Source organism: Coenobita brevimanus, chromosome 100 (genome assembly GCF_032717465.1).
Source record: "Coenobita brevimanus isolate Jiangsu-jjx chromosome 100, ASM3271746v2, whole genome shotgun sequence".
In the NCBI taxonomy this organism is placed as follows: domain Eukaryota; kingdom Metazoa; phylum Arthropoda; class Malacostraca; order Decapoda; family Coenobitidae; genus Coenobita; species Coenobita brevimanus.
The window spans coordinates 44431293-44457361 of record NC_137053.1 but is presented as its reverse complement, the minus strand read 5'-3'; positions in this window follow the sequence as shown (position 1 = coordinate 44457361).

Genomic DNA, 26069 nt, shown 5'->3' with positions numbered 1-26069 from the left:
CAACCTCACTGCACACTCTGTGACTTCATTCCTCTCAAACACCATAACTTTACTTTTGTTTACATTAACTTTCAGCTTCCTCCTCCTACACACTGTCCCAAATTCATTCACCAAACCTTGCAACTCCCATTCATCTTCACTCAACAATACTGTATCATCAGCAAACAGCAACACCGGAAGCTTCCAAATCCCACCCTCATTCATTAGGGCCACCCCCACATCCACTGCCCTACCTTGTACCTCCTTTACATCCCCATCCATATATATATTAAACAGCCATGGAGACATTACACACCCCTGTTTCAGTCCCACATTGAGAAGAAAGAACTCACTCAGCTCACCATCCACTCGCACCGTAGCCCTAGCACCCTCATACATACTCTTCACAGCACTCAACAATTTCCCCTCCACTCCATATATTCTTAATACCTTCCACATACCTTGCCTATCTATTCTGTCATAAGCTTTCTCCAAGTCCATGAAGGCAGCATACACTTTCCTTCCCTTCTCTAGATACTTCTCCACTAAACATCTTAGAACAAATATCTGGTCTACACACCCTTTTCCCTTCCTAAATCCCCCTTGTTCTTCTCCAACTAGCTCCTCTGTCATATGCCTAACCCTATCAATGAGTATTCTACCATATATTTTACCAGTCACACTAAGAAGGCAAATACCCCTATGGTTACCACATACTTCTCTCTCCCCTTTTCCTTTATACAGAGGAACATTTATACCTGATTTCCAGTCCTCTGGAACCCTTCCCTCTTCCCAAGCCAATCTACACAACTTCCATATCCACTCCACAACAATCTCACCCCCATACCTAAGCATTTCACCACACACTCCATCAATTCCTGGGGCCTTTCCCAGCTTAATCTTCTTCATCGCTTCCACTACTTCCGACCTACTGATCTCTTCCTCCCTCCTCTCATCTCTTCTTCTCCCAGCCATTCCCCAACCACTTATACTCACACTGCTCTCACTCTCTACATTCAACAAATCCTCAAAGTGCTCCTTCCATCTCCTCACTTTCTCTCTCTTCTCCACCAACAATCTATTATTCCTATCTTTCACTCCCCTACTATTTCCCCTTTCACACTGCCTTACTTTCTTTACCTCCTTCCAAAACAATTTCTTACTCTCCCTCCATTTCACACTCAGATTCCTCCCAAACTCTTCATCCACTTTCTTCTTACTCTTCTTCACCAGTCTCTTAACCTCCCTTCTCCTGTTCACATATACCTCTCTCTTCTCTCTCTCATCTTCTCCCCTACCTCTACTCGCCAACCATTCACCATATGCCTTCTTCTTTTGTTCCACAGCTCGTTTCACCTCATCATTCCACCATGCTGTCCCTTGCACACCCTTGCATCTCCTCCTCACTCCACAAACCGCCTCACACGCTGCGCTTATCTCTTCCGTGAATATCTTACATACGTCTTCCACCCCTTCCATCTGCTCTAGCTCATACCTTCCCAATCTTTCTTCCACTATGCTCTTATACTCTGTCCTTTTCTCACTATCTTGCAATTTCTCCACTCTTCTCACAGGAGCTGCTTCCTCCTGTCTTCCCCTTCGCCTCCTCAACCACTTTCTTTGCAGCTCTACCTTGGCCATCACTAAGTGATGGTCCGAGACTCCATTCCCCACCCTCTCCACACCCTTGCATCCAACACTTGTCTTCTCATTCGCACATCCACACACACGTAGTCTATCATTGCCTTTCGTTCAACAAGTTCACCATCCATCCTCCTCATTACTCTCCATGTATACCGGTAGATCATCTTATGACGAAAGTAGGTGTTGGCTATTGCTAACCCCTTACCAGCACAGATGTCCACCAAAGCACTACCATTCCCATCTACTTCAGCTGGCACACCCCACTGACCAACCACTCCATCCACTCGTACATTCCCAACTTTGCCATTCATGTCTCCAATCAACAGCACTCTCTCGCTCCTCTCAAACTTGTCCATACATGCTTCTACTCTCGCCCAAAACTCATCTTTCACTCTTGCCACTCGATCCTCTGTTGGAGCATACACACATACAATCGCCCATGCTTGTATACCTACTTTCATCCTCACCCATACAATCCTTGCACCCACTGTTCCATACTCTCTTATATTCTCCTTCCACTTCTTGCTTATCATCAGACATACTCCCTCTCTTGCCCTCTCATTCTCACTGACTCCCGCACATATACCTACACCGTATTCCCATTCTCTCACCCTTTCACCTTTCCATTTAGTTTCAGTCAATCCACATATATCCACTTTTGCATCCTCAAGCACCTGAACAATCTCTCTCTCTTTCACTTCATCATTCATTCCTCTCACATTCCACGTTCCTACTCTCAGAATGTCCTTTGTCCGTTCCTTAGTCGTCAACGTATGGTCCGTCCGGGTCCGAGGCGCTTTATTTGCTTTTTTAGTTAGTTCTTTTTACGGGGTGGGGCACTAACCCACCACCAACCCTTTTAGTCGCCTCGTACGACAAGCAGGGATACTGGGGGAGTATTCTTGAAAAAAAAAGGTCATATACCGAAAAAAAAAAATCCATAATGTTTATTAAGGTGTAAGGGTGGAAAAAGTGCTGAAACAAGTGATAAATATCGCACAGAAATAAGAGAGAATTTGGAATTGGAGCAAGAGATCTGTACCTATTACTACATTCCAGCAGTTACACACTTTTCGTAAGTGTGGAAAGTAGCAATGGATAAAAAACTCTAAATTTCGACTCATCCAAAATACTTACCTGTTACTGTGTTTATCTCTTGTTTCTGCACTTTTTCCATCCCTGCATCATAACGCTGATCTTAGATTTTTCTCCTACTTTGAATCAACGGTGGTATAATTTCTTTCCCATTTTTCAGACTTAGGTATGAGAAACAGGGAAGTGAGCATGGAAGTGAAAAAGCTGCTACTTGACAGTATTGTGATACTGACTCTAACGTATGAGAGTGAAGCTTGGACCTTGCTGGAGGGACAGGAGTCAAGAGTGAGAGCAGTGAAGATGAGTTATTTGAGAGGAGCATGTGGAGTCACGTGGAGAGACAGACTGACAAATGAGGAAGTGAAGGAGCGTTGTGGTGTGGATGTGGATGTGATAGGAAGCGTTAGGAGAAACACACTGAAGTGGTTTGGCCATGTGGAGAGGATGGAGAGTGAGAGACTGACAAGGAGAGTGTATATGAGTGAGATGTAGGGGGATAGAGGGAGGAGACCAAGGATGAGATGGAGGGATGGAGTGGAGAGGTATTTGAGAGAGGGGAGTGTGAGTGAAATAGCGGGGGACAGGGCGACATGGAGGCGATGTATTTGTGGCCACCCCCTTACGGGATTGAGGCGTCTGACAATAGACTGATAGATAGATAGGTATGTGGTTCTGGTTTGCCCCTTAAAAGTGACTGTCTGCTTTTTTTTTTTTTAAGTGAAACATTTTGATATTCTATTCGGGCTTATGTCAAACGATTAGGGGGGCTGATGGTCGAGTGATTAGAGTAGTTGGGTGATGTTCAAGTGGACAAAAGTTCAGTCCCAGACTCGCGCTGAGATTCTAATTAAAACAGACTTTACTGATGTTAGGAAGATCCCATGGCACGTCATAAGAATATCCTCATTAATACCAAAATATTCCAGTATGAAACAGGACCAGCAAGTATCAAGTAGCCTATAGACAGTGAGCATCTAACGATGAATCTGTAACAAGTGAAGGAATGTGTTACGTATGATGACTGCTGGTCCTTCGACAAAGGGCTATCAAGAAAATGGCCTGAGTCAGACATCTGGAAAAAATCCATGGAAAATCTCTGTCAAACAGTAGGATTAAATAATAAATTAGTTCGCTTTTATTAAGAAGTAAATTTTTTTTTTACCCTCAGATATGAACGACCACCATTCTCTCTCTCACACACACACACACACACACACACACACACACACACACACACACACATACACACACACACACTTATACTTACCCCCTTTCTATCTCTCGGTTAACTTAACAGACTCTCGCAATTATATCACTCCGCTGGTAAGCTCAGACCTCCCCAGTGCCGTGATGTCGCTTTAGCCTTTATTCCCACAAGACCCTCGGCCAGTGTGGTGCGAGTGCCGATATACCAGCGTGGAGTTTCACCTTTTCGTGCTACTTTATAACGTCGGCGCGGTAGTTGGAGGTCGCTGGGCATTGATTTCCGATAGAGGCTGGGTGATGTTATTTTCCGGGGGGCTACTTTTCTTTCCTTTCTTTTTTTACGGAATGTTTTTTCTCTTCGCCATTGCATTTGTTTGCTTGTGTTTTACTCATTTTGCATTTTCTCTGTCTACTCTGGAACATCCCTAACAAGCCATTTCAGACAATATTAATATATATATATATATATATATATATATATATTCATATATATATATATATATATATATATCTAAATAGGCTGCTTCCCCCAAGGAAAGGGAGGTAGCCGAGACAGGACGATTCACTCTCCATTTACTCATCCATTCAAACACATTCATTCGCATCTTAGCCCCAAAGGGGAGAACGGACAGATCCTCACTGCACCACACCGCACAAGGGTCAACTGGGCAATGCAATCAGTGACATCCGCAGCAGGGCCCGACAGCAGAACTGGTTTACCCCTGCCACATCATAACAGACCCATCCCCTTACCCGCACCTGACCTGACTAGCTGATCAGACCAAATGCGGGAGAATATCCCCTCAGGGCTGCGTCATCACTTATTCATTCACAATTTCTCTCCATTTATTTCTGTCACGCACAGCCACTCTTCCTTGCTCAACAGACATCCCTCTCGCATCCAGCGCTCTCTTCACACTGTCCATCCATCCTATTCGTGGTCTTCCTCTCAGCCTTACACCTCTCACATCAGATCTAGTTATCTTTTTCACCAATCGCTCATTATCCATTCTCTCCATATGCCCAAACCATTGCAACACCCTCTGCTCAACTCTACCAGCCATCTCCCGAACAACTCCAGTTCTCCTTCGCACTTCATCATTTCGCACCCGATCCATACGCGTCACTCCACACATACTCCTCAGACATCTCATCTCCATTACATTCAAACTTTTCCTCTCTGCTACACCCATATTCCATGTTTCAGCCCCATATAATGCAGTCGGTACCACAACACCCTCATACAGCCTTTTCTTTACATCCATTCTAAGCGAACGACATTTAAACACTTTTTTCATTCCTCCCAGCACCTTTCCTACTTCATTTATTCTAAACTTCACTTCTGCATCTATTCTTCCATCCACAGCAACATGTGACCCTAGATATTTAAAACAATCTACCTCCTCAAGCAACTCACCATTCAAAACTATATTCATCCTCCTACCATCTATCAACCTCGTACACTTCATCACTTTACTCTTATTCTCATTTACTTTCAATTTCCTCCTTTCACACACCCTTCCAAACTCCTCTACCAACTGTCTCAATCTCTCCTATGAATCAGTCACCAGTGCAGTATCATCTGCAAACAGCAGCTGCTTCAGATTCCACTCTCCTCCATCAACATTTACCAGACTCAGACCACCTAAAACTCTTGCATTCACCTCCCTTACAACACCATCCATGTAAATATTAAACAACCAAGGCGACATCACACATCCCTGTCGCAGCCCCACTCTCACGGGAAACCAATCACTCACAGCATTTCCCACTCTTACACACGCTCTACTATTTACATAAAAACTTTTCACCCCTTTTAGTAACCTACCATCAAGTCCATACAATCGTAAAACAGTCCACAAAGCCTCCCTATCAATTCTATCATACGCTTTCTCTAAATCCATAAATGCCCAAAACACATCCTTGCCTTTCGCTAAATACTTTCACACACTTGTCTCACAGCAAACACCTGATCAACGCATCCCCTCCCTCTCCTAAAGCCACACTGCTCATCACTAATCACTCCCTCTCTACCCTCTCTAACTCTCATAATTAACACTCTACCATACACCTTACCTACAACACTCAACAGACTTATACCCCTAAATCTAGTACATTCATACTTATCACCCTTGCCTTTATACAACGGGACCACACAAGCACTTGCCCAGTCAATTGGCACCATACCTTTCTCAAAGCACACATTCAACAATCTTACTAACCAGTCAACAATAGTCACTCCACCACCCTTCAGGCATTCCACAGCACACCCATCCATACCTGCAGCTTTCCCTGTTTTCATCTCCTTTACTGCCTTCTCCACTTCCTCCTTCGTGATCAAAGAATCATTCAACTCTCCCAACACATTTATTCCTTGCACCCTTCCATCCGCCACAATCTCAGCCACCCCCTGTGGCGGGGGGGACACAACCTGGCCGCACTATGGGGTGGTACTACTACTCTGCGGCCAGGTTGTGTTAGGAAGAATACTGCCACCGTATTCCCTGCGTGTCGTAAAAGGCGAGTAAAAGGGGCGGGGTGAGGGGACTAGGGACCCCCTCCTCTGTTTTGTAGTTCCTAAAAAGAGACAGGCCAGAGAAAGGGATGGGGGATGGAGTTATCCCCGTACCCTGAAGATTGGGTCTATGAATGTGCGTGGATGTAGTACGATTGAGGCTAAAAGGGAGGAGATTGGGAGAATGTTTGTGAGAAGAAAGTTGGATGTGTTAGCTTTGAGTGAAACGAAGATGAAAGGGAAGGGGGAGTCTATGTTTGGATGTGTGAATGGAAGATTGTCAGGTGTTGATAGAGGAAGGGCAAGAGAAGGTGTGGCCTTGTTAGTGAGTCCGGAAGTTCAGCAATGTGTGATTGAATGGAAGGAGGTGTCATCGAGACTGATGTGGGTGAAAGCGAAATTTGAACGTGGGTTGTGGGTGTTTGTGAGTGCATATGGGCCTGGTAGTGAAAGGGATGAACAAGAGAGGAAGTCTTTCTGGAATGATGTTGATGAGTGTCTGCAGAGTTTTGAAGCGAATGTGAATGTGGTAATGATGGGAGATCTGAATGCTAGAGAGGGAAATGTAGCAGTTGAAGGCGTAGTTGGTATGCATGGTGTGCCTGGAAGAAATGAAAATGGGGAACGAATGATAGCGATGTGTGTTGAGCGAGAGATGGTGATTGGGAATACGCTGTTTGAGAAGAAAGATATTTATAAGTATACATGGGTGAGACAGGAGGGTGGAAGGGTTGTTGATAGAGCCTTGATGGACTATGTGGTTGTGTCTAGGAATGTAATAGGAAGATTGTTGGGTGTGAGAGTTCTGAGAGGGGAGGGTGGAGGTATGTCTGACCACTACCTGGTGGAGGGAAAGTTAAGAGTAGGTAAGAGATGGATGAGAGCTAGGAGGGTTAGGTGAGGCAGGGAGGTTTTGAAAGTGAGTGAGTTGGATAAAAGAGAGAAAAAGAGAGTATCAGGAGAAATTGAAAGATGAGTGGAACGCAGTGAAAGATCGGGAAAATGGCAGCGTGGAGGAGGAATGGCAGTTGTTTAAGAGTGCTGTGGTGGGGCATGCAGAAGAGGTGTGTGGTGTGAGACGTGTGGGTGGTGGTGTAAGAAAAGGAAGTGAATGGTGGTGCAAGGAAGTAAGTATGGCTGTGGCTGAGAAGAGACGTGCATATGAAGTGTGGCTGCAGAGGAAGGATGAGATGTCATATGAAAGGTATAAGGAGAAGAGGAATAGAGCGAGAAGGGCTGTGCGTGATGCTAAAATGGCAGCAGATGAGAGGTGGGGTAGGCGGCTGATAGAGAATTTTCAGCAGAATAAGAAAATGTTTTGGAAGGAGGTGAAAAGGGTGCGAAAGGGAGAGTCTGGGAAGGAAGAACGAGTAAAAGCAGAGGATGGAAGGATGTTAATTGAGATGGATGCAGTAAGGAAGAGATGGGCAGAGTATTTTGAAAGATTGTTAAATGTAGAGGATATATATATATATATATATATATATATATATATATATATATATATATATATATATATATATATATATATATAATCGTATTACATTCAGATTATATCATTAAACATAGGGGAATTTTTTTTTTTCTAAGTAGAGAGGTTAGGTAAAGCCCCTTTGACCTGTTCCCACCTATAGTCTATTTGGTAGACCTGTGCAGCTGAGATGTGTGGCGCAGGTAGGGTGTGTTTGATTCGCGGCTGCTGATTGGCCGCCGATGATGTCAGTATAGTAAATGGTGGCTTGTACTGTAGTGCAACATGAGGACGTAGGTGTACACTGTGGGTTGATTTTATAGTGCAACATGCGGGCGTGGATGTACACCGTAGGTGCATGCAGTGCAACATGCAGACGTGGGTTTACACCGTGGGTGGATAATTTACTTCAAATGTCGCTTACCGTTTTTTTAAATTTTATAATCAACTTTAATTTTCTTTGATAATGGTAAGCTTTTAGAGCTAATTTTGACCTCTTTAGCTTCGGAAATTATTCTAATTCTAAATAGGCTGCTTATACTGCAGGCAATTTAAAAATGTATAAAAATATATGTGTTAAAATAAGTAGAACTGTAGATTTATATCATCGGCGACCAATCAGCAGCCGAGAATCAAACCACCCTACTCGCCCCATACATCTCACCTCCACGTGTCAACTAGGTAGAGTACAGCAGAACCTCACTCTTGATAAAGTCGTCTGCACACAGAAAAAGTAAAATGTAACAAGTTAGCGTCAGCATAATGAAAGAGTTAATATTTAGGGGTTCGGGTGCTACTGTCTTAGAGTTAATCGCTCACGTCAACCGGCTTAATATATATATATATATTTTTTTAATCTTTGCTATTTTCAGGTTATTTCATTAGTTAAGGATTCACATTGGAATTCCAGGGTTTAGATTCGGCCTTAATTATCCCCTTCACTGCCAGCGTTCCTTCCAAAGTTGAATTAAAATCAGGTGGTATTATTAAAAAAAAATCTTCAGATATGCGTCACCGAGTTCAGGGGTTTAAATCACCACCACCATTGTACATATATTATAGCCAAGGGATTTATTTATTTATTTATTTTTAAGAGATACATTTGAAGTTTTACCCTGGTAACTTTTTGGCTTGTGCTTTTTCATTTAGGTATTTTGTTTGGTTACTGTCAGTATCCAACATGGGCAATCACTGGCTGTTACATGCTTTGCTCTTTGGGTGTTGCTGGTGTTCATGAATTGAATGAAATCATATAGAGCCAACGTAAATCAGACTTTTGCCATACGTCTTTTACAACTTACAATCCTGTAATCCACCCTCAAGTGAAAAAAAACGTGTGATGTTAGCAGTAAAAGAATACTAGACCAGGTCCGATTATAAGAATAAATGATGCCAGTATCAACACTCTCAGGTTTCTGTGTTCACTCTTAGCTAAATATTATCGTCTGGGGCTAACAGAAATTGATTCCCAGTGCTGTCCCGATTAGAAGAGGGTTAAATGAGAAAATGCCCCTTAAATTTGTTTTCTTTATGTTGTCGTCGATCTTACTTTTATTCATCTTCGTCTGTTTTTACCCCCATCTTGTCCTCTTTCCCGTTTTCACTTATTTCTTTGTAATTCTTTTTTCATCAAACTAATTTCCCCTTTCTTCCTCCTTCTTGATCAGTGGTTCCCAAACTTTTTGTCTCACTTCTTTCCAACCATGTGCAAACCCACTGTCCTGCAGGTTACCACCTCCGCATTGTTAATGCCTGCCAAAGTTTCCTGTAAATGAGTGTGTCAAATACATTCTTTTAATTTTTTTTTATTGATAAAGTACAATTCATGACAAGAAACATCGTTCACTTATCTGTATAAGTACGAAAACTCTCATAATCTTTTATTTCAACTTCCTACAAATATGATGTATTGAAGAAAGTGAATAAAAAATATGATTCTAATCAATCAAGCTCGCCAGCGTCTTTTTATATTGTGTTACAACACTGCACTGCACTCTTCTTTCTTATTCAGTAATGTTATATGTGCAAGTCCTAAAGCACATATTTCAGTATTTATTGCCAAAGTCTTAGTTATCAAGAAAAAACATTTGCAGAAAATCAATAATAGAATTAACTGACACATCATCATTTGTCAGAGAAATTGTTACTCAGGTAATGGTGCAGTTACATAATAAAGGAAAATTAATCAGTTTTTTTACCGTTATATCTTCCGATGAGTTAAGTGCGAAAAGATATATTTACTCACTAAAATAATCAACAGAAAAACAACTCACGAGCTTCTCTATTTTGCTTTGTTTTTGTAGCGGACAGTAAACAGAAATTAAGGAACCTGTGCGTCAGTGACAATTATCACCATTCAGACACATGTTCCTCGATGAGTTTCGTATTTGTTTCATAAGTTCAGGATGATTAAAAGAATGCCTATGGAACCTTTGAATATTTTTGCGGGACCCTTGTCAGGAATCACTGTCCTAGGTTCTACTCACTTGCTCCGTTTTTCTACACTTTTGTCATCATGTTATATGCTAGAAACGTGTAACAGAACGAAAGAAAATTAAGTTGTTTACATATCGTCTTATGTACAGAAATCAAATTCGTCATTGTTGTCCGAATCATGGAAACTGTTTTCCCCTGGGAAAGTTTACTGAAATGTGGTATTACGTAAACTTGAATGCAGCTGTTTACTTTGGCAGTGATGAAACTGAAAGTCAGGTTATGGCAGAGGCCACCAGTGAAGATGATCCCCTGAGGGTGCTTGCTAAATCAACATCCCCCTGATGAGTAGAACTGCAGCGTAACAAAGCTCATTTTCCTCTATCCTTTCCAGGGAGAAATTTCTTTTTATTTAATACAGGAAATAGCTCTGTACATAAAGCAAAGAGGATGGAGAGCGAGAGACTTAACGAGGAGAGTGTATGTGAGTGAGGTGGAGGGGGGAGAGGGAGGGATGGAGTGGAGAGGTATGTGAGAGAGGGGTGTGTGAGCTGGGAGCAGGGCAATATAATGGCAGGTAACAGGGGACATGGGGGCGGTATGTTTGAGGCCACCCCTTACGGGATTAAGGCGTCTGGCAAGAGATAGATAGGCACAAAGCAAGAAGTCTCGGTGACACCTATGCCAGTAACCAGGGATCCAACTCTCGAACTTCATCCATATAACCTCAACCACTCCAGCTATCTGGACAGTGTGAACTGTCATACTGACGACAGCTTCAGGGTCTGCAACTGTTACTATTCTGGTAGGAACAGATCTCCCATATTTTTCAACAACCTCATATAGGGCATGAAATAATAACCGTCAGAAAATCAAAGATCTTGATGGAATACAGAGAGTTGTGGAGGCCCAAGTGCATACCTCCGAAGTCTATACTAGTGTCACTCCGAAGAACTAGACATATAGCCAATCACTACCTTTCGTGAGAGGTGTGAGATGAGTACTGGTAAGATGTGATGGCAGGTGGATGAAGCTGGTGTTCTGCTTGGTGTGTTATGCTGAGCTTATGCACTCCAGTGATCAGTGAAGATAGTCAGGTGGTTCAGTGCTGGGCAGGTTTTCTTTTAGAGGCATTGCAAACTTATAAGGTAACCACTTAATCTTCCTCGTACAGTCAGTGACCTGTAATTCCCAGAGGTCAGGGAGCAATAGCCTTTGTGGTAGTCAGACGTGCTCTAGAGTAAGGGTTGCTAAAAATCTCTGGGAACTTTGAAGATTGAACCTTGAAATGTACAACGTCTTGAGAGTGGCCACCGTAATGGGTTGTTTCTCCAGAGAATGTGAAGAGCTGTGAAGAAGTACATCATAGGTCTTCCTAGGATTTATTTAAAAGTCGTGGATTTAACTAAAACAAATAGTGTAATAAGCTGACTACAAATTATATATCAATATAGTCTCCATCCAGGTCCATGCACTTCTTCCAGGGATGCGTCACTTCTTGGATTCCAGTGACTTAGAATATTTCCTTTTGCAGATCCTTCTATTTCAGATCAGAAGGAATGAAATCATTATCAGCTGTATAGTGCTTGGAAGTCGATCCTTTTTCATATTCGGCATGCGACATAAGTTAGTCAATGACCCATAATGAAAGTGACTGATGACCATTGAGCTACCAGCTAAATAGCCTACCTGTACTGCTACAATAGTGACTACAAACTTGTGAGCAGTCGTGTTGTCCTGATGGAACAACTAGCTTTTCGAGACTTTTCTCACACACTAATGAATAAACATATTTGAAGCAAATGCGCTTGGAAAGAACACACAATATTAACTTACACACACCGTTCTAATGGTTTAACTTGTTCACGTCCTAGTTAGACTCAGTATTCTGCAGTCGTTCCTGTTAAGTAGGTCACAAGTTCAGACGAGACAGTCGTAAAAATATTCGCTCGTTACATACCATTAGACAGGGAGGAATAAAAGTGGGCCGATTATGATATATGGTATGCGACTTTTTATGATGTAACACTTAAGTGGTATTAATGGGGTTTTTGTGCGTAGTTGACACGCTAGCACACCTAGTCAATATGCTAAATAACAGGATAAAGAAACAGAAAATGCTCTAGATGTCAGAGAAGCCATGAAAATACATTATCCTGTAACAGTTAATCATTGGAAACTTCAATGCAAAACCTAGACACACACACACACACACACACACACACACACACACACACACACACAAACGGTCTGGAAGAATCACGTAGGCCTTCTTGGACAGTGAAATGAGAATATTTGAGGCGATCTGCTTGTAAAGATTGCAGAATGGAAGTCTTACAACAATAATTATCGAAAAAAATGTAAGTTGGCAAGTTGACTTGAAAGGAAGAAATGAAGAATACAGAGTGTCACTCATTATATTTTCACTGGCAAAACATATACTAGTATGGTGATGAATGTAACTGCACTAGTTAGAAGAAGGAAACCACCAAAGAAAGGTAAGACGTCAGATAACAACATCTCAGAAGAAAACCGAACATGCTGACTCAAAGAATACAACTGTCAACTTTAGAATGTTTGAGGGAAAAGGTATTAGTTTGTATTATCAATGCAAAATATATGATTGCAGTTCATGGATGAAGCAGACGACAACATGGCATCGATCTTTCAACCTATGAAGATCTCCTGCAAGCATACGAGTATCCCTAGATTTCAGTAACATACAAATTCGTCCTTCATCAGCTCTCAGTATCATTAGAGTTTTTGTCTGCAACCATGTAAACTGCCTTGAAAAAACAGCTTTCCGTAGATAAGGTGGGCTGAAACTACTCTAATTTTACTCCCATGCACAGTTGCTGAATTTGTAGAGGTCGTATTCGCCTCTGCATGGCTTACAGCTCTCATGTGAGGGGGTTCACAAAATAAAGTTATTCAAAATAGGTGGAGCCAGAGACATTTTTTCCCCTCATCAATTCCACTTTTCTTACTGATTTTTATAAACTTCCCAGTCTTCGCTGTCGAGTTGCGTCCCTCTTCCATTACTATCACTATATTAATTGTTACTACTCTCCTGAGCTCTATATTAGCATCTGACCAAACACTAACAACGTTTTTGGTCAACATCCTAATGTAGTGTTTTCGCACACCCCTCTGGTTGGGTGCAGGCTATGGGCAGGGGAGGGGGACACAGCCTCGTTGTAAGAGATTTAAGAAGTACGGGTAGCTAAAAATACGATCAGCTTTTTGCTGAGAACGATCTGAGAGTAGTAATTACATTTATATTTTCTTTAATAATTAATGAACCTAACCCTCTTTAGAAAGTATTTCATAATTTTGGCAGTTTCTGAAAACATTCATGAAGACGGTAAGCAACAGAAATCTAAAGTGATGGATTCTGCAAAGCATTCGAACATACAATGTCGTCATCACAATTTTTTTTTTTTTTTTTTTTTCAATTGAGCTTTGCCACGCTCGTCATACTGGGCGGTACTCTATTATTTGGCTTCACCGTTTTTGTGAATTATTCTTTTTCAGGTCATTGATACAAAAATATTTACTTTTTATCACTTTTTGCAGACTTATTTTATTATGAAATGACATGCTCTAAAAAATAAAAATCCTTGAAACGGAAAACCCAATCTAAAAGAGAAAAAAATGATCTTTCTATAATCAACTCCATTATCATCACAGCACGTGTTAATTATGTTGACAAAGCGAAGACAACTAAAATGGTATTTTTATTATAACATACCTCGATCTCGTAAACTGTGTGGTTGAAAGGTTAAAGACGTTGTCAGAAAACTATGGGGTTAGGGGGCCATCATGAGTGAAAGTTTGCAAACCTGTGCCCAAACGCAATAAAGTAACTAATACTTTCTTGTCTTCATCTGATCATCTTTGGAACTGACTTCTTCAATCTGTTTTTCCTCCTTCCTACGATCTGTCTTTTAAATGCAATGTCTTCAGGCATCAGGAAATGAACAGACTTTTTAAAATGGCCAACTTTTGTTTGTTTGTTTGTTTTTCTTTATGGAAAGGACTTATTCCAGGCTTCCATCATTTGGGTCTCTCTCTCTCTCTCTCTCTCTCTCTCTCTCTCTCTCTCTCTCTCTTCATTTATTAGTGAATTATTCGTAAGACTAGAAAGTCAAGCGACAACACAAAAAAATGTCATTCATATAATATTATTGTCCCCGTGGTACGTAATTATCCAAGGCAAGGCTACCGTATCTAGAATACTTAAGGTAGGAGAACCACATATAATCCTGATAGCACTGTACATGATGAAAAAAAAAAAAAAACTCAGGTCATATTTAAAACTGAAATCACACGACGTAAGCCACAGTCTGCTCCGTCCTGAGAGCTCTTCCACAGACCACCAGGCGTCTAACAGTAGGGGTACGATGAAGGGAGACTCTAAACTAAGAGTGCCAGTTTTCCAAAGAGTAAAATGGGATAGGTAAAGATAAGAAGGAACATGCGCAGAAGGAGAAGGACACATCATATAAAGTTACCCAACTAAAGACAGACCATCAAAAAAATGGGTGAAGTTTTCCGAAAGTTTAATATAAACTGACCTTAAGTAACTATAGGTATGGGAGGAACAATGAAAGCATATGAAAGGGGATTAGGCTTTGATCGAAATAAAATGTTTCCTTTGAGAGATATTAATGGAGAAGTAATTAACAATGAAAATGAATTGATTAAAATAACGGAAGAGTTTAAAGTTAAAAAGCTCTGCGAATATTATAATAAATTGGATAGGGTTCTTATGTTATATGTAGTCAACTCAATAAGAATGCTTCTCTGCAAAACAAAGTTTTTCTCTAGGTCTGTAATGATTCAACGCATATTTGTCTCACTATTGATTTCAGTGAGTTTTCTTCGACCTCTAAGTTCATACCACAGCACAACTGTTAGCATACATGAAAGGGTCAAACACTGTATAACCGCTCTCTGTTATTTATGGTTTGCTTTATCAATTTGTACCCCTTTGAATAACAGTGTTATAGTAGGCTTGTCTTTACATGCAGATAGTTGCTCTCCTAAACTTCTCTTTCGTCAAATCTAAAGATACTAGCAAATATTGTTGAATAATAACTTTGAAATATGGTATATTCAGAACTCTGTTGTGAGATTCTCATCTATTACCGTTCGATATCTTGGGCAGTTTTGAAATTGGTCTCAGGATATCTGTAATATGGCAGGGTTACAGGAAAGTCTGCTCTGATGGTCTGTGAACTGAGCCAAACAAGAGTTTACGTTTTCAGTGACGAATTTAAGACTGAGGAGGGGTCAAGAAAGTCGACGAACAATAGTTTCAAACCTACTGCATCGTAAGGACATAGTCTGTCTTTACACAACCATCAGTGACTTTACCATCAAAATGATACATTCTAGTTTTAGTGTACCTAAAACTAACAATGATTTTTCTAATGAAATCCATCGAAGAAAATGCTTTTATGTCCTAAATCTTGTTTTAATGCGTATGGCAGAGAAAGGGATCGACTATAATCCATATTAATGCACTTAATGCAGAAGCGACTACTCTGGATGATATAATGCACTGAATAATCAGAGGTCTTATTACTGAATACCAGACAGTAGTTCATATGGTTAAAGCTTTATTATATAACATCCAGCTTTAAACATAAGGTGAAATATGAACAGGAAAACTAACAACGCCTCTTCACACAATCTCCGTGAGATGTGTTGGCTCATTGTCTGACTAATTTATAAAATATTTTCTGCTTTCTTCGAAATCCTTTTATTTCAATATCTACTCTCTTCCCCTCAAACTCAGTTTTCATTCCTCACTGAAATTTAGCTGTCTGAGGCAACTGACAGCAAACCCATCTCTTTATTCTCGTACATTCACTATACCCATTTCAAAGCCACATGAGGATGTTGTATTTATGTACACAGCAACATATCCTGATCATGTGTCCTTGAACCTGAAATCTCTGAATAATCACGCATTGTCTGTGGCTATCATGTCGTTCTCTGACTATATATATATATATATATATATATATATATATATATATATATATATATATATATATATATATATATACTGTATTCTTTAATATACGGCTCATTCTTATCTTTCTCTCTCTCTCTCTCTCTCTCTCTCTCTCTCTCTCTCCTCTATTCATTAATATACGGCTCATTCCTTCTTCTTTCATATTCTCTCAGTATTCTTGGGGTTTCATTCTCTTGGAACCTATCATAAATGGTGCACAACAACTCATTTGTAAAGTCCAGATCCAAGAAACTATGTGTACAGCACTAACCCAACCCCATGCCTTCATTACTATACACAGTTGCTGACTTAGTATACGGGTCATGTTCGCCCCTGTACAGACCACAATTCTTATGCGCGGAGAGCGGCCTCCCCGCTCACAGTTCTTCTAAACGGGGTGGTGTCAAAGGGCTTTTCGACTAATCATCTCTCCTCCTCTTACTGACTTCCTTCAACCTCTCTGTTGACGCCACACTCTTGCATCTCTAACTCTCCAATATCGTATAGGTCACTGCTCTTCTCAACTGCCTGTTTTCATCCCTCCTCCATAACGGCGGGCACACAGCATCCGCTTAGCAGCACATTTTTATCTCTTTTCTAATAAAACTCATTAATGCAGTAGGTAACTGACACTGTCCTTCATACATGAATGCAACATATCAATTCTGGAACTGTCTTCCTTAGTCTATATTTCTCTCCGCCTATGACCACCATGCAATGCGTCCAGGCATCTCAAAAGAAGTTGATCATGAATTTTGCTGTGTGTGTGTGTGTGTGTGTGTTTGTGTGTGTGTGTGTGTGTGTGTGTGTGTGTGTGATTTTTCTTTTTACCTGGTTCTTCCTTCTTTGCCTACAGAATCATATTCGATACACTTGGAAAACTATAACCAATAGTTTGACGTGCCTGGAAATGACATGCGTGTATTAATTTGTAACAGACAGGCCTAATTACTGCACAGTGAATAAAGGATTCCTAATTTTCTAAATTTTTCTACCCATCTCACAAGTGAAAAGTAGAATGATGATGACTATGATGATTATGATGATGTATATTCATGAACAACCTTAATGATGTGACACAATTTTCCCGAGAACTGTGAGAAAAGGTGAGCTGACTTTTACTATTGACGCTCATTCATTGACCAATTCCTGCATGAAGCTGATACCTGTGAACAGTGCCCAACCACGAGTAATTCAGGTTTGTTTCAGTTTCGAACTTTCGCTTAGACCAACAAAAAGGACTCTTGTCACATTTACAGATGTACCGGGAAGTTTCTCTACTTGCTACTTGATTAAGGTGACGTGTTATATTTACTTATTCTTACTACCTCCTGATGATTATGTTCAACTCAGGAAATACATTCTGTAGTGGAGGTCAGTGAAAGAATAATAATTATATCAAAGCCTTAAATTCAAAGTTTTCTAAGCTAAATAAAATCGTCTGGAGCTGTAAAAATGAGGTTAAGAATGTCATCGATTTCATGAGCATAATGAAAGAACAAGTGAAAATCACTTCTAACATTCTTTCACGATATTCCAGTATTGAATAAAAAATGTTATCTGTGCAGTTTATGATGGCACTGAAAGGATATAAACAACATACAATAGACGATTATCGTATGCAAAATATAACACTAAGAAAATGTGGTAGAAAGTCTCTTTAATGATAACAATATGACAGTAATATCCATATGAGTGTTTACCACGGGCATCGTCCTCAAGTTCCTCAAGTGCATGTTTTCTCACTTCCACCAAGTTACCTTCTCTCAAACCATACTCCGAAGATTTTTTTTTTAATTGTATCCTTGTTGTTGCTAGGCGATTTTACTTAGCAAAGAAATATACCTCAGTAGTGAACAGGTTAATAAAGGCTGTTTTTAAGCCTCATGCTTCAAAACATGTCATGTAAGTTAATAATACCATCCAGAGATACCCCAAATAAATTCTATAAATGACGCCATCGCAATGGAAGTGTTAACTCGGTGGTCGTTTTCCTTCAATCGTGTAATGTATTGCGTCCTTTCCTCCCCAGACTTATTTACCCATAGATCGTGTCTCTCTATCCTCTCATTTTTCTTCGATTCATCTTCCTCAAGCTTCCTTCTCTCTCTCTCTCTCTCTCTCTCTCTCTCTCTCTCTCTCTCTCTCTCTCTCTCTCTCTCTCTCTTTTATTCTTTACCCTTTTCATTTACATCTCGTCTTTCATCTTGAACTTTAGTTGCTCTTCCCTCACCCGCTCCCATCCTTCTTCGTGTTCTCCCCTGTTCTCTTGCTCTCCTTATTCTTTTATTTCTTGCTTGACACATCACTTAACTCCCTCTTCTCATTATATCCTCTGCTTACTTCTCGTCTCGATAATTTTGTTTTGTTGCCACTGTAATCCCTTCTACCAAGTCTATTTTCTCTCTGGAAGGTGCATTTGTTTGCAAAACTAGCATGCAGCTGGAATCTGAATTCGATTCTGGGATGGTCAGACTACTGGATAATCTTCTCTTATCTATGTTTATCCAGCAATACAGCTAGGGACTTGAATGCATATCTGACTGTTGCAGATAATATTGCAGTGGATTTTTTTTTTCAATTAATTGTTTGCCTGATGACCTACACGCTAGTCATCTTTTATTGTTGTTGTTGTTGTTGTTGTTGTTCTTCTTCTTCTTCCTATTATTATTATTATTATTATTATTATTATTATTGTAATTATTATTATTATTATTATTATTATTATTATTATTATAATAATAATTATTATTATTATTATCATCATCATCATTATTTATTATTATTATTATTATTATTATTATTATTATTATTATTTTCTTCTTCCCCTTCTTTTCTTGTTGTTCCATTTTGGTCCTACAATAATTTTCAAGATTCCCCTTCTTTTTTTACTTAGGCTTAATCACATAATCTCATGCGTTCTCACATAACATCTCTCTCCATCACACTCTGTACCTGGGCTTCCCTTTTACCCCTCATCTGGTCTCTTCTTCTTTCTCCCACATTCAATCTGACCCCCTTCCTCCGCACCAGATCCCATTTACACTCGTTACCACCTCATTGTCAGATTTCTAAAACACGGCGCTGAAAAACAGCGCTCGATCTAATTGACATTCATTGGCATTCTGCACACAAAGGAGAGATGAAGGACAGAGAGGGGAGGGGGGCTGAGAGAAAGGGGAGCGATGGATAAAGAGAATGGAGAGTTGCCCGTTTTAGGAAAATTATTTCCTTCGGGTTTTGGAGTCAGCACAGCATCAAATAAAGGCAGGAGAGAAAAATGCCACATTATTATAAGTACCTTCTGAATTATGCAAGAGTCTATCTATGTATCTATCTGTCTGTCTATAGCTATTGCCGGACGCCTTACTCCCTTAAGGGGTGGTCACAAAAGGCTCCATGTTGCCCTGTCCCCCGCCATCTCTGCCCTGCTCCCAGCTCACACACCCATCTCTCACATACCTCTCCACTCCATCCCTCGATCCCTCTCCCTCTGCCCCCCTCCACCTCACTCACATACACTCTCCTCGTCAGTCTTTCACCCTCCATCCTCTCCACATGGCCAAACCACCTCAATGTGTTTCTCCTAATGTTTCCTATCACATCCACATCCACACCAAAACGCTCCTTCACTTCCTCATTTGTCAGTCTGTCTCTCCACGTGACTTCGCATGCTCCTCTCAAATAACTCATTTCCACTGCTCTCACTCTTGACTTGTGTCCTTCCAACAACGTCCAAGCTTCACTTCCATACGTTAGAGTTGGTATCACAATACTGTCATGTAGTAACTTTTTCACTTCCATGCTCACTTCCCTGTTTCTTATCACTGCTTTCAAAGAACCAGCAACCTTTCTTCCCTGCTGTACCCTTTCAAGCAATTCACCATCTAAACTTCCATCCTTACTCATCACACTACCCAATTACTTAAACGCACTCACATTTTCCATTTCCTCCTTATCCAACCTCACTGTACATTCACTGACTTCATTTTTTTCGAAACCCTAACTTTACTCTTCCCAACAGTCACCTTTAGATTCCGTTTCTTACACATTCTCCCATACTCATCCACCAGGCCTTGCAGCTCCCCTTCGTCTTCATTTAACAACACAGTATCATCTGCAAACAACAGTACAGGGAGTTCCAAACACTGCCCTCTCTCATTAGCGCCGCTCCAACATCCACTGCCCAACCTTGTATCTCCTTTATAACCCCATCCATACACTGACTGAACATCCGTGGAGATATGACACATCTCGTTTTCAATCTAACCTTCAAACAGAAAAATTCACTCAGTTCGCTATCCACATGTATTGCAGCATTAGCACCGTCATACGTACTCTTCACGGCATTCAACAAATTCCTATTTGCTCCATATATTCTTAATACTTTTCACAGTCCTTGTCTGTCCACCCTGTCAAATGCTTTCTCCACATCTATTGTTACACTTGCTACAATTATGTAACTACAAACGATATGTAACAATTATGTAACGATAAACGATTGAATTATATTACACATGCTACAATTATGTAACGACAAACGATATGTAACAGTTATGTAACGACAAACGATTGCATTATGTTACACTTCCTACAATTATGTAACTACAAACAATATGTAACAATTATGTAACAGTTGCATTAACAAGATGTAACTTTTATGTAACTTTAACTACAATTATGTAACTACAAACAATATGTAACAATTATGTAACAGTTGCATTAACAAGATGTAACTTTTATGTAACTTTAACTACAATTATGTAACTACAAACAATATGTAACAATTATGTAACAGTTGCATTAACAAGATGTAACTTTTATGTAACTTTAACTACAATTATGTAACTACAAACAATATGTAACAATTATGTAACAGTTGCATTAACAAGATGTAACTTTTATGTAACTTTAACTACAATTCTAAGGCCAACACAATTATGTAACAGTTGCATTAACAAAATGTAACTACAGTAATAAGGCCAACACAATAATGCCTTACCACAATATTATGTAACAATTCATAAAATGTTACAATTATGTATTACTACAATGTTACTACAATGTAACAATTACAATACAATTATGTAACAATTCACAATGTTACAATTATGTATTACCACAATTCTGTATTACCAGAATCATCTTACAAGTTAGGTGAAATATTAGACATTACTAAAGGATAACTCAATATGTAATGTATAACCTAGCAGTATTGCCATTGCACAATTATATGCGTACATCTGTTGTACATGCACGTCTTACAAAGTGTCAGACAACAACCATTGCATTTGTTCAATTATGTATACAACTTGTTTAAAATGTAATATCTTGATCACTGCAATTTACTATGAATATTATATGTATACAGTATTATAATCAATATTATGTACTAATAGATTAGCATATGTCAATGATGATTGCTGTCGGAGGACCTTCAGTGGCGTGGCCGAGAATATGTTAGGACTCCATATTATAATTACAAATCATAATAGATAAATAGATAAATAGATAGATAGAGAGACAGATAGAAGCAGGAAGTCAGATGATAAGAAGGTATTGTGTCTGCGAGAATCGAGCAATGCTAAACATGCTTACACACTCTTAACTCAAGGAATGCTTTATAGGCACACGACAGCGCCTCGTGACCATACACACACATACACACATACTCACACACAGGCTTCTAGAACTTTCCAACCACAGTGTAACACACGTGACACGACCCCTGCTACACCAGAATTTAGGAAGCAGAGGCAGAAGGAGAGAGGCCATAGAATCGGCAGGTAGTAGGGAGAATGAGCCTAGCAACATGGGCGAGAGGAGAGAGAGAGGAGAGCGAGACAAGGAGGTAGCTAGCGGGACTCTACTTTATACTTCACTCGTGTGAGAGACTTTGTTAATATTTCCAAGACAAATAAAAATAGTCCCATACTGTTCTTTACCTCTCCTGTCATTGCTTGACAAATGGGAACCAAGATTATCTACTTACAAAGCTACTCAAGTACAACAACCGCTCGTCCACAAGTTCAATATATATATAACTTCTCTACAAGTTTATACAAAGTCCTTTTATTATGACACTATGAAGGCAGCATACAACTACTGTCCCTTCTCTAGAAAATTTTTCACTAAACATCTGAGAATGAATATCTGCTCTACACAACCTCTTCCCTTCCTAAAACCTTCCTGTTGTCCTCCAACTTCTTCCTCTGTTATTTCCCCAACCCGGTAAATAAGAACCTACCATATACTTTTCCTATTACACTAAGAAGACAAATGCCCCTTTGATTACCACACACTTCTTTTTTCCCTTTTCCTTTGTACAAGAGAATAATATTACCCGACTTCCAATCCTCCGGGACTCTACCTTCCTCCTAAGCCAATCTGCACTTCTTCCACATCCATTCTACTACTATTTCTCCCCTATGCCTAAGCATTTCACCACACACTCCATCAATTCCTGGGTCTTTCCCCATTTTGACTTTCTTCTTTGCTTCCAGAACTTCCATCCTACTGATTTCTTTCTCTCCTCTCACATCCTTCCTTCTCCCAGCCATTCTCCAGCCACCTATACTCGCATTACTTTCATTCTCTGTGTTCAGCAATTCCTTAAGTGTTCTCTCCGTCTGCTCACTTTTTCTTCCTTCTCCACTAGCAATCTACCATTTTCATCTTTCACTCCCCAACTAACTTCTTTGACACCCTGTTTAACTCTCTTTCCCTCTTTCCAGAACATTTTCTTACATTCCCTCAAATTCCTTCCAAATTCCTCGTCCACTCTCTTCTTACTCTGTCTTACTAAATCTTTTCACCTCTCCCTTCCTTCTCTCAACTTCTCCCACACCCCTGTTTTTCATCCACTTAATATAATCATGCTTTCTTTTGTGCCACAGCCTGTCTCACCTCTTCATTCCACCATGCTGTTCCTTGCACCCCCATTCGTTTTCTCTTCACCCCACACACCACCTCACATGCTGCACAGAGATCTTCTGTGAATATCTTGCAAACTCCTTTCACGTCCCCCATCTGCTATTATCCATGTTTACCCAATCGCTCCTACACTTCTCTCTTATATTCTGTCTTTTTTTCCATCATCTTGTAATCTTTCCACCCTCCTTGTATGAACTACTCTTTCTCCTGTCCCTCCCTTCTTCTATTCCTCCATTTCATTTGGACCTTGATTTTCACTACCATCAAGTGGTGGTCAGAAAGTCCACTCCCCCAACCTCTACAGTATATGCTCTAGCGTCCATTATACACCTTCTCATCCTATCATCCACACACGCATAATCAGTCATTGCCTTCCGTTCATCCAGTTCACCACCCTCCTTTCTCATTACTTGCCACGTATACCTGTGGATCATTTTGTGTGTGAAGAGGGTATTGGTTACCTCCACCCCCCTCCCGGCACAGATGTCTACTAGAGCACTGCCATTCTCATCCACCTGTGCAGGCACACCCTACCCACCAACTACTCCATCCACCTTCGCATTCCCTACTTTATATTCATATCTCCAGTCAAAATCACTCTCTCATTCCTTTCAAACTTTTCCATGTATGCTTCCAGATTTGTCCAGAACTCTTCTGTCACTCTGCTTGTACATCTTTCGTTGGCGCATACAAACACACAATCGCTCACACAGTCCAACTTTCAGTCTTACCCACACAATCCTTGAGTTACTGATCCTCTCTCTTATATTCTCCTTCCATCTTTTGCGTTTAAGTTATTAGCTACAACAATGGACTTAAATATTTTAATCAAGCATCCTCCAAGACGATTATAGTCGGTGGTCAGAGGGTTAATAGTTGGATACATCTTTTATCAAAATGTATTTCCTACCTAGAGAAATATATAAACATATATGTCTGAGGTTCGAGGGCCAGATTTACCACGAGACTTGCAGTCATATTTCTCTTGTAACCCTGATCTACTTTTGCAGGAAAGGCGTTAGACATGGGAAGATTCTCAAGTCACTTTTCTTTGTCCTATTTGCTAAAACAAAATATTCTTCTTTACGATATGACTGACAGTTGATTGAAAGAATATTAGTGAATCAACACCTTGACTACTACAACCGAACGCTGTTGCTTTTTTTTTTTTTTTTCCCATGAAAAACTCCCACTTAGAGAGGCAACCGATCACATAATTTTCTGTGAATATCATGGTAGCATTACTAAAATTTATTAGTCGAAGGTGTACGCAAGTTCCTCATATATGATCGTCACTTATAAAACATCTGGAAAGGAAATGGTTACACTGCTTTTTCCATTATATAATACAAGTACAAATATGCTAAGAAAAAAACTCTTTTACTTCCCTTTATGTTTCTCAATGATTATATAAAAATTGGGTGCACCCCTTCAGTCCTTCAAAAATACTTATCCAAGTTTGGAAACGTTTTTCGACATTGCGGTGTTAGTTACAGCCATCATTTACTCATTCCCCCGTGAAGTCTTCTGAAGGCTGAGATGTAAAAACATCGGTTTCAAGGGGCTAATGGTAGATCCTCAGTCTTGCCTGGGGTGTGATTCTCTGACATATTTACAAACGATTTTCTGTCGCAATTCAGAGTAGTTTCTTCAGGAAGACCCCGAGATAAACGAAGAATCTGCATTTCTATCTTCATGCTAATCAAAATAACTTCTCTCGCAACTATTACTTGTTATTTGCAGAAAGTGAGAGACAAGGGAAGAAGCTGATACCTCCTTGTCAATTCCTGCTTAAACAAGATAAAAGTTACGACACCGAACTGATTGTTTCTCTCCAAATCCGTGTTTGATGTGGGAAAGTTTGAGTGATGGTTCACATGGCAATTGCTGGGTGGCGCTGAGAAGCATGCAAGTCCTGGCGCCACCACTAAATTAACTATTTCTAATGGTAAAACCTTTCAAGCCAGGAGCGAAGAAAGAATATTCAAGTCGTAAAATTTGCTTTCAAGCTTTTACTGAACGATGATTCTCTCTCTCTCTCTCTCTCTCTCCTTATAAACGCATTGTACAATCACATCTCGGCAGAAAAGGAGTACAACAAAATATAAACAGATTAAATCCTGATTAAACCACAGAAATGGTCGAGGTGCTTTACATTCTTTATTAAGCGCAAGCCTCAGACACTGGAGCAAAAATTCTTTTTGGCATAATCTGAAGCCTTCGTACATTAAAAAGTTCATGTAATACTATCCTCAGCGCAAAGAGTGGACGACTACGCTAGCAATGAAGAAGCCGGAAACAAGCCCTCTAAAACTATAAACATGAGAATATATATATATATATATATATATATATATATATATATATATATATATATATGCAGTATATATATATATAAGCAAGCTGGAAACAAGCCCTCTAAAACTATAAATATGGGAATAGAGTATACAAGAGAGAGAGAGAGAGAGAGAGAGAGTGTTTGGCGGTAAAAGCAAGGATTTTTTTTTTTTTTTACCTGAAAAGCGTGCTTCCTCAACTGGATTTAACCTTCTGATATCCTGATTTGCCCTAAACAAAATGGTCGTCAGGTGTCATTTCAGTGGGCACGTGCGTCCACAACAGCATATATATATATATATATATATATATATATATATATATATATATATATATATATATATATATATATATATATGCTGAGTGTCACTGTGCTACATGAACAATATTCTAGACATGTATAAGTATTATGTATTATATTGCATTTCTAC